Genomic DNA, 11,989 nt, shown 5'->3' on the forward strand with positions numbered 1-11,989 from the left:
AAATTATTTAACAAATATGCTCACTCAAATGAGGACTACTGGTCATGGTCACCAGCAAAAGCCAGTTGTCTCCCATTTAGATGTGTACTCTTTTCATATACAGTGGTACCTCGGGTTACATACGCTTCAGGTTACATACGCTTCAGGTTACAGACTCCGCTAACCCAGAAATAGTGCTTCAAATTAAGAACTTTGCTTCAGGATGAGAACAGAACTTGTGCTCCGGCAGCGCGGCAGCAGCAGGAGGCCCCATTAGCTAAAGTGGTGCTTCAGGTTAAGAACAGTTTCAGGTTAAGTACGGAACTCCGGAACGAATTAAGTACTTAACCCGAGGCACCACTGTATTTTCTTTATTTCACCTTGATAAATAAAGATATACTTCCATAAACATCCATGCATGTGTATTTATGTCACTCCAAGGTGGCTTGATGAAGGAGCCTGTTACCTATGAAAGATCATGCGGTGATTAAACCAGCAGATCTCTAAGATACCAAATACAGACTCACATGACATAATGCAGGGGTGGGGAACCTCAGGTCTAGTGGTTAAATGTGGCCCTCCAAGTCTCTCTGTGGCCCCCAGAACTCTTGGTAGGCCATGCCCCTTTCCAGGACAACTCTGCTACACACCATTATTGAGTGCTTTTGCCTGGCCTCTCAGATGTGTTCTTGAACTGTGATGATGTCTCTAGCATGCCTAGATGGAGAGAGGGCCGTGCGCAAACATATAAGTTTATACTGTAAGAATCACATCTATTACTCCATTCAGTTTTGCCACCTTTTTTTTAGCACAGACATGTGGCTCCTGGGATGTTCCCTGCGAGAGAAAGTGGACCTTGGGTTGGGATAAAAAAGGTTCCCTACCTCAGTTTTGATGTGATCGCTCAGCTACAGGAAAGCTGAGTGATCAAAAATCCCACAGTTCTATAGCTGGCTGCAGTGAAATGAGGTGTGGCACGCCTAACCCAGAGCACTGGTCTGTTTTTAAAAAATGGCAATGTGAAACCGAAGTATCGGGTCGTGCATATTGATAGGTACGACAGGTCAAGGGAGCAGTGCTTGCCCTGCTCCTTCCCCACCCTGCATGCGCTCCAACGAAAAGGTGTCGCTGAAGGGGTTTCATAAACTGAGCTGCGTGCACTGGGATGATACAGGATGGTGGCATGGGGGACTTGACGCTTCTGAAGAGCTGCTCAATTATTCACCCCTTATTCTGCATATACGAAAGGTTAATCCACCCGATGCTTCCCTACGCAGGGAAAGCAGCTCTTGGGAGGCCGTTTCACATTAAGTTCCCTCCTCACTCCCTCCTAGTGGTTTATCGAGCATTATCTGTCTTCTGTTTCTTCTGTTTGCAGTGGGTTGGGGGGGAAGTCATAGCTCATGCACTGTTGCTCAGGAGGGACACTCTCTGGGAGGAGACCACTACAGAGAAGAGAGAAAATGGAGATCAACTTGTAAGGTTTTAGTGCCCCTAGCAACTGCTTCCCCTTTGTTGCCAAGGAGGTCCATTGTCCTAAGGACGTTTGTGCTTGCACTACCCATTGCCCTAAGTGTACCTGCATCCTATTTGCTTCATTCAGTGAGGATAAACAGCCCCTTGTAATTGAAAGATGAGGGGCTTTTAGTTCATCTCAAGATACCCATGTTAATTTGGGCTGGTTCCAGCCTCAATGCTTTTGCCTTCTTCCTGAGGGGCATGAAAGGCTGGCAAATGTAATCATGACATCACAAGAGCTTTTTCACTTTCAGCCCAGCCCAGATTGTGCTAAAATGGATGACATGCTGCATCCTGGCACTTGCTTTACAGGTTTCAGTTTACCTCCAGTGCAAGGTGTGCAGAAACAGAATAGAAGATTAACTCATTCACTGGGTGTACAGGAATACAGGGAGAAGATTAGCTCAATCACAGCTTTGTAACATTGCTAAAATCCAGGGAACACAAACATTCCCTCTATTTCTGATGGTCCCTCTGCTCCATGAATACTGAATGACTCCTGGAATGGGTTGGGATGAGTTGGGGAGAATGGAATGGTGTATCCTGGAAAAGGGCATGGTTGTCTAGCTGGCAGGAACACTGAACACCATCATTCCATGCTACAACATTTTCTTGCAGATCCCAATCATATAGTGAAATCATAATTTTTAAATGAGTCCCTGTTCCCCACACAAATAGATGTCTAGAACTGTATGCATTTTACTTGTGTCCTCTTTGTAAACATGGGAGCTGGTGGTGAAATCTGGCAGGAACATACCAGTGTTAATAAGGAATTGTGGAAGTCCAGAAGGGAAAAAACAAAACAAAACCCTGCCACATCTATCACTGAGCTGACTACTGCGCTGACCTTAACTCTCAAACACGTCTTCTTTGAGCCCTGTTGTTCATTGTGAGCCCCAGAAGTCCTGCATTAAGAGCAAATCGTCAGACTTGAAAAGCTGTATTTATTTGTTTAATTTGGAAACTTTAACCCTGTTACATGGCTGAACAAAACCCTTCTCTGGAGAGCCTGAAGTCATTAAAAACTGTTGCCATTATTTCCTTCGATTATTATTAAACGGCACAAAACACTAAAAAGGGAACACAGAGTGACATTGATCAACAGAGATGAATAGCTTAAAAAAACAAGCAAAGTTACAACTGAGGTCAAAATTACAGCTGAAGGGCTCGGTTATTGCCAATATACAACAACAACCATGATGGTGATGTTTCACCATTTTTTTTCTGACACTCAAGACAGAATGGGCCTTACAAACTGTTTTTGGGAGGTAATTCCACAATGAGGGCACCAGACTCACTGAATTGGCCCTGATCTGTAAGGTTGCCCATTGTGGCTTGATGATGTCAGTGTTTGTGGGGTGCCTGGAGGCATTTACTTGGGGATACTAGTCTAGATAGTCAGATTTTGGTCTGACTGAATCTTGCTATATCTTCAGTCAGTGGATGGGGTGAGGAGGAGAGGGTGAGAAAAGGCTCCTAAGCAGGCTGACCCTATAGCCCCCCCACCAACCATTTAGGTCTCCCATTGGTGATGACACTACTACAGCCACCAGCTTCCCTCTCCCCACATGTACAAACAGACTTACCCTGGTGTGGTGGTGCTAGGGCTACAATGGGCTGAGGAGCCCTGTCACTGGTGAGTGTGAAGGAGTGGGGTGACGGCCAGCCCTTCCCTGTCCCTTGACAGGGACTAGAGTGTCACCTGGGTAACTGAGGCACTGAGCAGCTCCTGGTCCATCAGAGTCCTACTGCTAGGAAAGCTGGCTTGCTCTTGAGACTTGCTCATGAGACTGAGCAGTGGCAGAAGTCAGGGGGCATATGTCATAACAGAGACTGGTTGGCAAGTCATAGCCTGAGTCTTGTAGGGCCTTGCCAGGGTGTGTGGGCCAGTATCAAACACCCCAGTATGTTGGGAGCTAATGCCAGGTCTGGAGAAAACATGCCCTGAAATAGACAAATAAAGATTACTGTGGGTTGAGCTTTCTTCGGCAATACGCTGCTTCATCAAATGCATGCAACAGACTCACATAACCTCCAACATTTCTCCAATGAAAACTAGGAGTCCTGTTCTTTATTATTATTATTATTATTATTATTATTATTATTATTATTATCATCATCATCATCATCATCATCATTATCATTATTATTATTATTCAACCCATTTGACCGGGTTTCCCCAGCCACTCTGGGTGGCTTCCAACATATATAAAAACATTAAACATTAAAAAACTTCCCTATACAGGGGGCTGCCTCCAGATGTCTTCTAAAGGTTGTATAGTTACTTACCTCCTTGGCTCAGGGGTTGCATAACCCTTCAATAGTTCTTTGATGAAAATAAGGATGTCCTAAGGAAAAGTGAGCCATTCTGGGATCAAATCAGAAACCGAAACTGCTCCCGTAAATCTGGGACTGTCCCTGGAAAACAGGGCACTTGGAGGGTCTGAACTCAGTGGGTATGTACATATGTTTGAGGTACAATGTAGGATGGAGTAACAAAGCGTTGCTCCATCTAATGAAACAAAGAATGCATTAGTTATAGGAAGAAACAATGCATGCTGATAACTATATTTAAAAACAGAACATAAGATTTACTAAAGCATTGAAACATGGGTATCTAGGCCTTTCAGCTGCTCAAAACAGGAATATAACTACATTTTAGACCATTATTTGCAACAAGGGGAACATACGTTACCTGTTTAACAAACAATAGCAATTTGGATTCCTTGCCTAACATGCTCTGTAAGGTTCCTCAGCAGTTACCATAATAAAGATACTGCTGCCTTTCACTAGCAGTACATGCTCTCAATAAAATAAGTGCCACAGCCTAGGGCTTTGCCTACAACAAGAAATACAGAGCCAAAGTTGAAGAGCTTTTAAGTCCCACGGAAACCCATGAAACTGAAAAGTGCTTAACGTTGGGTGGATTGTGCCCTGACTTTGCTACAGCTCAGAGGCCAGTTTAAATCTAGTGCTGTGCTATTATGATACATGATTCTGCCAGTTGTGTAAGGGGGGTGGCGGAGGAAAGACGGGGAAATGACTTTGAACTGCTTTTCATCCCACTAGATATGGACGCCAGCAAAACTCTTGTTGCTTTGAAATGGAGCTTCAAATAAGGGATAAGGGAACCCTGAGAAGATTTTATTCAAAGGAATAGACTTCAGATGTGAATCACGTAGAAAAGCCACAGAAAAATTATGTTCAATAATTTTTATACCCAAAGCAGCAAGGGACTATAACCTTTAAGATATTGTGTTTGCAAACTGGTTCACTAGTCATTAGAGAACTGGTAAGCATTGGTGACTCCTCTGGTATGTTTCCCAGAGTTGTCAACCTTTTCCTAAGCCTCTGTGGAGATTGCTCTCCTCCCGCAGAGGCTTGGGAGGCAAGCTGCATGCCTGCCAGCCATATGGTTGGTGCAGCTGGCAGGCATGCAGGAGGGAAAGGGGAGGTGGCCGGCAAAGCCGTGCAGCTCCCCCACTCACTGGGGTGCCCCTGAGAGACTGGTGCCCTGGCACAATGTGCCAGTAAACCCTATGGGAAAGATGGCTCTGCTCCTGAATAAAAGTGAATAGGATTGTGATGTTAATGCAAAATCATGTCTGTCATCCATAAATTAGCTACCCTGAAGCTGTTACAGAGATGCTCTATGTGACTTCTCCAAAGTAAATTATTATTATTATTATTATTATTATTATTATTATTATTATTGACTGGGTGCCATTAAGAATCATATGATTAGGGAATTAGGAATGAGTGAGAAAAGTGTCACACAGAAGCATCTTATCGCCTAGGAATTTGTGATAGGGAAAGCCAACATTTTGTCTTGCTCAAAGGTGTTGTGTAACTTGTGTGTGTATCACAAAAGTGTAGAATCACCATGGGATTTTTGATCATGTGAAGGACTGCTCACGGGAGAGGTAAATAGGGCAGTTCTCCTTGGACAAGTCAAAGAAGGCCTGCACCTTGGCTATCCTTTGGGTTATCCTTTGGGGAAATTGAGGTTTAGAAATAGCTCAAGATTTGTGATGGGATCCAGTGAGTCAGCACAGTGCATACAGGAACCAATGCCCCTCTTAAAAGCTGCTAGTCACACTGGATTGGTGACCCCTAAAATCTGGGTGACCCTAATGCTTTTCTATTATTCATCCCACCAGGCAGATCTCACAGATAGGGTTAGGAAGGTCAGCCCAATTTTAATATGTTGAACTGGAAGACACCATAGGCTAGAAATTGAGCTTGTCACACCAGAGTGATTCTCACTGATGGTATTTGATTTGTCATTAATATTAATTTTTTTTCTTTGATGGACACTTAAAGAGATTGCCATATACTATCAGTCTGTGACTGGCTAGCATTTAGCTTTTGAGGGAAAAACACACAAACATGTTTCCTGTAGGGTTATTATAATAAATGCAATAGCATCCCGTATTCCTCACTGAGGTGATGGGTGAAGAAGTTCCACAGGTATGCTGTATTGGAGTGAACCTGGGGAGACCTACTCCTTCCTTTCTCCTACAGATAGATTCATCTTACAGAGGCACAGAGTGAAACCATGTGACACAGCATAGACCCCCTCAGTTATGCTTCTGATAATCTACCTGTCCTTTGTAAACCATCCACAACAGAGGGTTGAAGGTATTTTTACTGACAGACAAACCCCCTTGCATTTTGACATGCCAAACTGTTGCATTCAGCTTCCAAATTACCACCAACATTTCAACATACTCCTTTGCATAAGCATTTCAAAGTGGAAAATGGATGTTATTCCAGAATGAGCTGGAAAATGGGAAGCAAACATTCTTGGCAGAATGTGTGGTCAGACAGAACTGCAGGATGAGATGACTGTAGACCGGTGTGAAATCTTCCTGTCACATCTCTGTATGACCCAGTGAATGACACACCTTTGCTTCACAAGACAGAAATCCAAGCATCATGAAAGAGGTCCATGGCATGATAATAGTCTGCAATTTTATCAGGACAAGTTATTTGTTGTTTACTGTTGTAATAATTGTTTTCTCAAATTTATCTCCTGTACCGTGAAATTAAATAAAAATGTTATGAAAGAGGGTGGGTGCTTCCCCCCTTCTTTTTCTTCACTCAGGCTATCCATTAGATCTTACCAGTTATTGCTTAAGATAGGGGTAGCAAATCTGGTGCCCTTCAGATGCTGTTGGAATTCAGTTCCCACCAGCCCCAGCCAGCATGTCCAATGGTCAGAGTTGATGGGAGATGTAGCCCAACAGCATATAGAGGGCACCACATTGGATATGCCTGATCTAAAGGCCAAAACAAATACAATATAGAATCTGCTCCCCGACTGGCCCTTGGCCACATATGCCAGCCATCACTTTTAAGAGCAACCCTATGCTTGCCCACTCTTCTACAGGCTCTGCCTCGCCTATAAGCCACAAACGATCTTTTGGATTGGGATCTTTAAAAAAAACCAAAACACATTTTTTTTCAGTACTCTAGCACCAAGCAGTTTCTGACCAAAACCTCCATTGCTTCCCAATGCACTGCAAGTCAAGTCGTTCTGTAGACATTGTGGCTAAATCAATCAATAGGTAAGTAAAATGACTGCTGCCACAAAAAAACATGGTGGTCACCAATGAGGTCCACTATGGCTTTGTGATGGTAGCCATTTTTAGTCAGTGTTCTGGAATAACTCATTGATTCATGGCAATTACAAGATCTTCAGGTGACCATGAAGGTGGATAAGAGGCACTTAAGAGACTGTCTCTTTAGGTCTGATGCAGAAAGGGATCTAACCATGATTGCTTCTACCAATAACTCACCATGGTTCCCACTTATCAAAACGGAGTATGCCCGAGCCAGATACCTGACAAAGCTCCCACTTGTTGTACTAAGAATCGCTTTTACAGAACTACGATTCCAATCGATGCCCTTGGTGGTGTTGGATGGATGGTACAGCAAAGTACATTACGAAGAGAGACACTGTGTGGACAACCCTGTGTCAAGGACCTGTGCCATTATTTATTGCAGTGCCTGTTATATATAGACCCAAGAGACTGATTTATAAAACCCCTGTTTATGAATGGAACACATTTGAATAGGGTGGAAATGGTGAAATGGCTGCTGAGTGACACCAATGACTTTGCTACTTATAAAGTAGCACTCTATGCGCTGGCAGCTAAGAAGATAAGGAGGAAGGAACTAGACAAAATAGTGGTCAACTGCAAAGGGGATTCGGATATTTAATTTGGCACATCTTACCTGAGAATCTTCTGCTATTCTATTTTATTTAATGCAACAAATAATTTTAGTAGCTGTGACCATGGTTTTGAGGGACGCGGGTGGCACTGTGGGTTAAAACACAGAGCCTAGGATTGCCAATCAGAAGGTAGGTGGTTCGAATCCCTGCGACGGGGTGAGCTCCTGTTGTTCAGTCCCTGCTCCTGCCCACCTAGCAGTTTGAAAGCACGTCAAAGTGCAAGTAGATAAATAGGTACCGCTCCGGCGGGAAAGTAAACAGTGTTTTCATGTGCTGCTCTGGTTCGCCAGAAGCGGCTTAGTCATGCTGGCCACATGACCCGGAAGCTGTACGCCCCCCCTCAGCCAATAAAGTGAGATGAGCGCTGCAACCCCAGAGTTGGCCATGACTGGACCTAAATGTCAAGGGTCCCTTTAGCTTTAGCTTTACCGTGGTTTTATTGTATGTCTGTGCCAGATAATTTTTATGGTTATTGTTGGTTTCTTTTTTTTCTCCTTCTGAATGATGCCATAGCCTATGGCTAGTGCAATAAAAAGTTTAATTGGAATTGGAATTGATTCATGTGGGAAACAAAGATGGCAGCGGAAGTCACTTGGTGTCAGGTAGCATGCTCAACAGTCTTGACAAAGTAAGTCCCTCCTGGTCGAACCCCCATGAACCAACGGTACAGGAGGGACACACAGAATGGCCCTTTGCCAAGGCCTTCTCTTTCTCCCTTTCCATTCCCTAATCCTGGAGCTGTCCCTGGTTCTTAAATGTCGAAGAACAGCACAAACTGCAAATCAAAGTCCTTAGGAGTCAAAGTTAGTTTAGTAATAAGCAACTGCACCTTCCCCTCTCTGATTCTCTTCAACCCACACACACATTTAAATGCAAGATATTAGTAAGTATTAGGTCCCTTTAGGTTTATCAGAGAGCACAGTGTCCTTGTTAAAATAACACTGTGCAGTAGAACAGAAAATAAGATGTCACGGCAAGCTAAACTCTTCCACTTTTGCAACATACTAAACAGCCTTCTGGTGAGAGCTGAAGGCAACAGACTCATCTACCTCTCTGAGGTGATTTCATTATTTAGTTTGTATTTATACCTGGCCACAGGACCCAGCTGACCACTTAGGGGAACATAACAAATCACTTGTAGATAGGCTATTACTCTCTTAGGGAAAAGGTGTGCTGTTGGGTGGACCCTAGTCTCCTCGCACGAGGACAGGCTGGGCTTTGCTCTGAATGTCCATAGTGTGCTTGCTTTAACATCTTATTTTCTGTCTCATTGCACAGTGTTATTTTAATCTGCTCTCTGATAAACTTTGAAGATCACTCCACTGAGCTTCAGTGTACGAAAGCCCTGGGCACTCTGACTTTATTTATTGGTTCATTTTATTTTCTTTATTTTCCTGCCATGTTTAGTATGACTGAGTGGCCAATTCAATAAAAAATGGAAAACTCGTGCGGTCTGTATAATAAAGTGGAGCAGGTTACCGAAGGCTTGGTATTATGTTTTTCAATATTCTTTTCAAAAATACAGATCTGAAATACAGATATGCCGGATAAGATGGGCTGCCGATATTTCATTTCAATTCATATTATTGCTAAGAATAGGAAGAGTCACTGGCATATAACTGTGAGATCTCCACAGGGAATACATTCTTGGGAACAACTCAGCCAGCTACTGGAAAAAGAAAGAGAGGTTCGACCACCCGCCAGCTATAAACATACAATAACACCACTGCACTACAGTTACTGTGCTATATTGAGAGCAACAGGGACACTTGATTAGTGTACACTGTATAGAAGCAAATACTGCAGAAAACACTCTGCAGTACAACAGAGGATTCAGATGACCCTCCCCATACATGTGAGGGAGTCTGCAGGGTCACATGGGCTGGTCATGACCCTTCCTGCCTCTGCATTTGGCACCCAAAAAAGCAGCCAGTTCCTGGCAAGGTCCCCTGGCTGGCTTAGCCCTCCGAGGCCCAGGGCAAGTGTGCCTGCCTGCCACCCCCTCCTCCATACAGGCCTCACACTCTCCAAGTGTCCCAGTTTTCCAGAGACAGTCCCAGAATTACAAAAGCCATCCCAGCTCCTGATTCAATCCCAGAATGAAGGAGCATGCAAGCAATTTGGGGGTGCTCCTAGCTCCATCTATGTCACTAGAGGTCCAAGTGACCACTGTGGCCAGGAGTTGTTTTTTTTTACCATCTCTGGCTGGTTTGCAAGCTGTGACTGTTACTGGACAGCAACAGCCTGACCACTGTGGCCCATAACCTCAATATTTTAGTACTGTAATGTGCTTTATATGGGGCTGCCCTTGTGTCTGGTGTGGAAGCTTCAACTATTGCAACACACAGCAGCCAGACAGCTCAGCTCACAGGTGCAGATTATTGGCAGCATGTTACGCCACTGCTGAGCGAGATGCACTGGTTGCCAATTTTCTAACAGCCAGGTTCACAGTGCTTGAGTTGTTAGGAGCTGGGAGTTGTTAGAAGACCCAAAGACCCCTATACCCCTAATGCTCAGTTTAACAATCCACCCCTTTTCTCTGTGATCTCTGCAGATTGTAACTGTGAGGAGAATATTGGTCTCCTAACAACTCTCAGTACCCTTAACAAATGGCAGTCCCTTGGCCTTCACCAGGGCCAGCCCTAAGATGAGGCAGAGTGAGGTACCACCACCCTATTGTAAAAAAGAAATAAGTTTGAGCAAGCCACACCAATGGCTGCAGACCTCAAAGCTCAGAAAGGTTCATATGAAAGATACTCCCACTAATATTTCTTTCTTTTGATAATGTTTATTTATTTCTTTAGTATTTGCACTCTGCTTTTTAGCCAAAAATGGCTCCTGGAATGGCTTAAACAGCAGTAAGCAGTCAGTCTGTGCCCTCAGACCTGCAAAAAGGCTTGTGTGTCCAAATTTTGTAGCCATAACACCATGAGTATTTTGAATATCCATTAAGTTAGCTCTCTGCAAAAAGCACTGTATCACCGCCTTCTTCTTCTTCTTCTTCTTCTTCTTCTTCTTCTTCTTCTTCTTCTTCTTCTTCTTCCTCCTCCTCCTCCTCCTCCTCCTCACTTGATAGGTAGCAAAGCCATCATCTTGGAGACCTATGCAAAAAAAGCAAAACACCCAAACCCTTTATGCAAAAAGGTTTTTCCACAGACATTCTGCCCTTTTTTGATGCCAAATTTTTGATCCTATTACAGACTTATCAAAGAAGCCTGGATTAATTGAGATAAAACAACTTTCAATGCTGGTTTCTTCCTTTCTTTGCTCCTTTGTTTGCCTAAATAGCTGTTTGGTGAGTGCGGAGAAATAATAGGAGGTAATTATTGCTTCATGTAATGTTCCATGTTTGGTTTTGTAATCCTTCCGTTAGGTTTATTTTCATTTTATGCACAGAAACTCCCTCTGGAATATTATAATCTCCTTCTAGCTTTATAGAGCTCTTCTCCTTCAGAAGAGCTTAAATAATACCTGGCTGTGATGCAAGGTCAACAGGCTCCCTTGAACACTTGGCAATAAATGGGCTGGCGTAAGGACTGCGGTGTTAGAAGAGAGCTGCAGGCTAAGAGATGGTGCTTTGCCCAGGAAAATACTATGAACTCCATAGGTGAGCAGGAATCTGAACCCAGGACTCACTGGTCCAAGTCCAACTTAGAGACCATGAAGTTAAGTGGTACAGTGGTACCTCGGGTTAAGTACTTAATTTGTTCTGGAGGTCTGTTCTTAACCTGAAACTGTTCTTAACCTGAAGCACCACTTTAGCTAATGGGGCCTCCTGCTGCCGCCGTGCCTCTGGAGCACGATTTTTGTTCTCATCCTGAAGCAAATTTCTTAACTTGAAGCACTATTTCTGGGTTAGCTTAGTCTGTAACCTGAAGCGTATGTAACCCGAGGTACCACTGTATATAAGTTGATGGGAGTAACAACAACAATAACAACTTTCTCTCTGCCTACTACCTCACATCACCACCACCATACCTTCTTTTAAGAAGCACGTACATCAACTCTTTTTTATTTTTCCCAGTGTATATTTTTTATTAAATATTTCTTAGTTTACAAAAATACGTGCATTGTCTCTTTTTTCAAGTTGCGTTTTCTACAGTTCAATGTCATTTGTTGTGAGACGTTAGTGTTACACACAATGCTAGTTTAGGAAGAAACAGGGCAACGAGGTGGAGGGGGGAATGGTGAGTGGGGTTGGGTGGCAATGGCTCTATTCTACTTAGTGTATGTGTGGGGTTTTGTGTCAGCGTC

The sequence above is a fragment of the Podarcis gaigeae genome (genome assembly GCF_964106915.1).
Source record: "Podarcis gaigeae genome assembly, chromosome: 5".
NCBI classification, from domain to species: Eukaryota; Metazoa; Chordata; class Lepidosauria; order Squamata; family Lacertidae; genus Podarcis; species Podarcis gaigeae.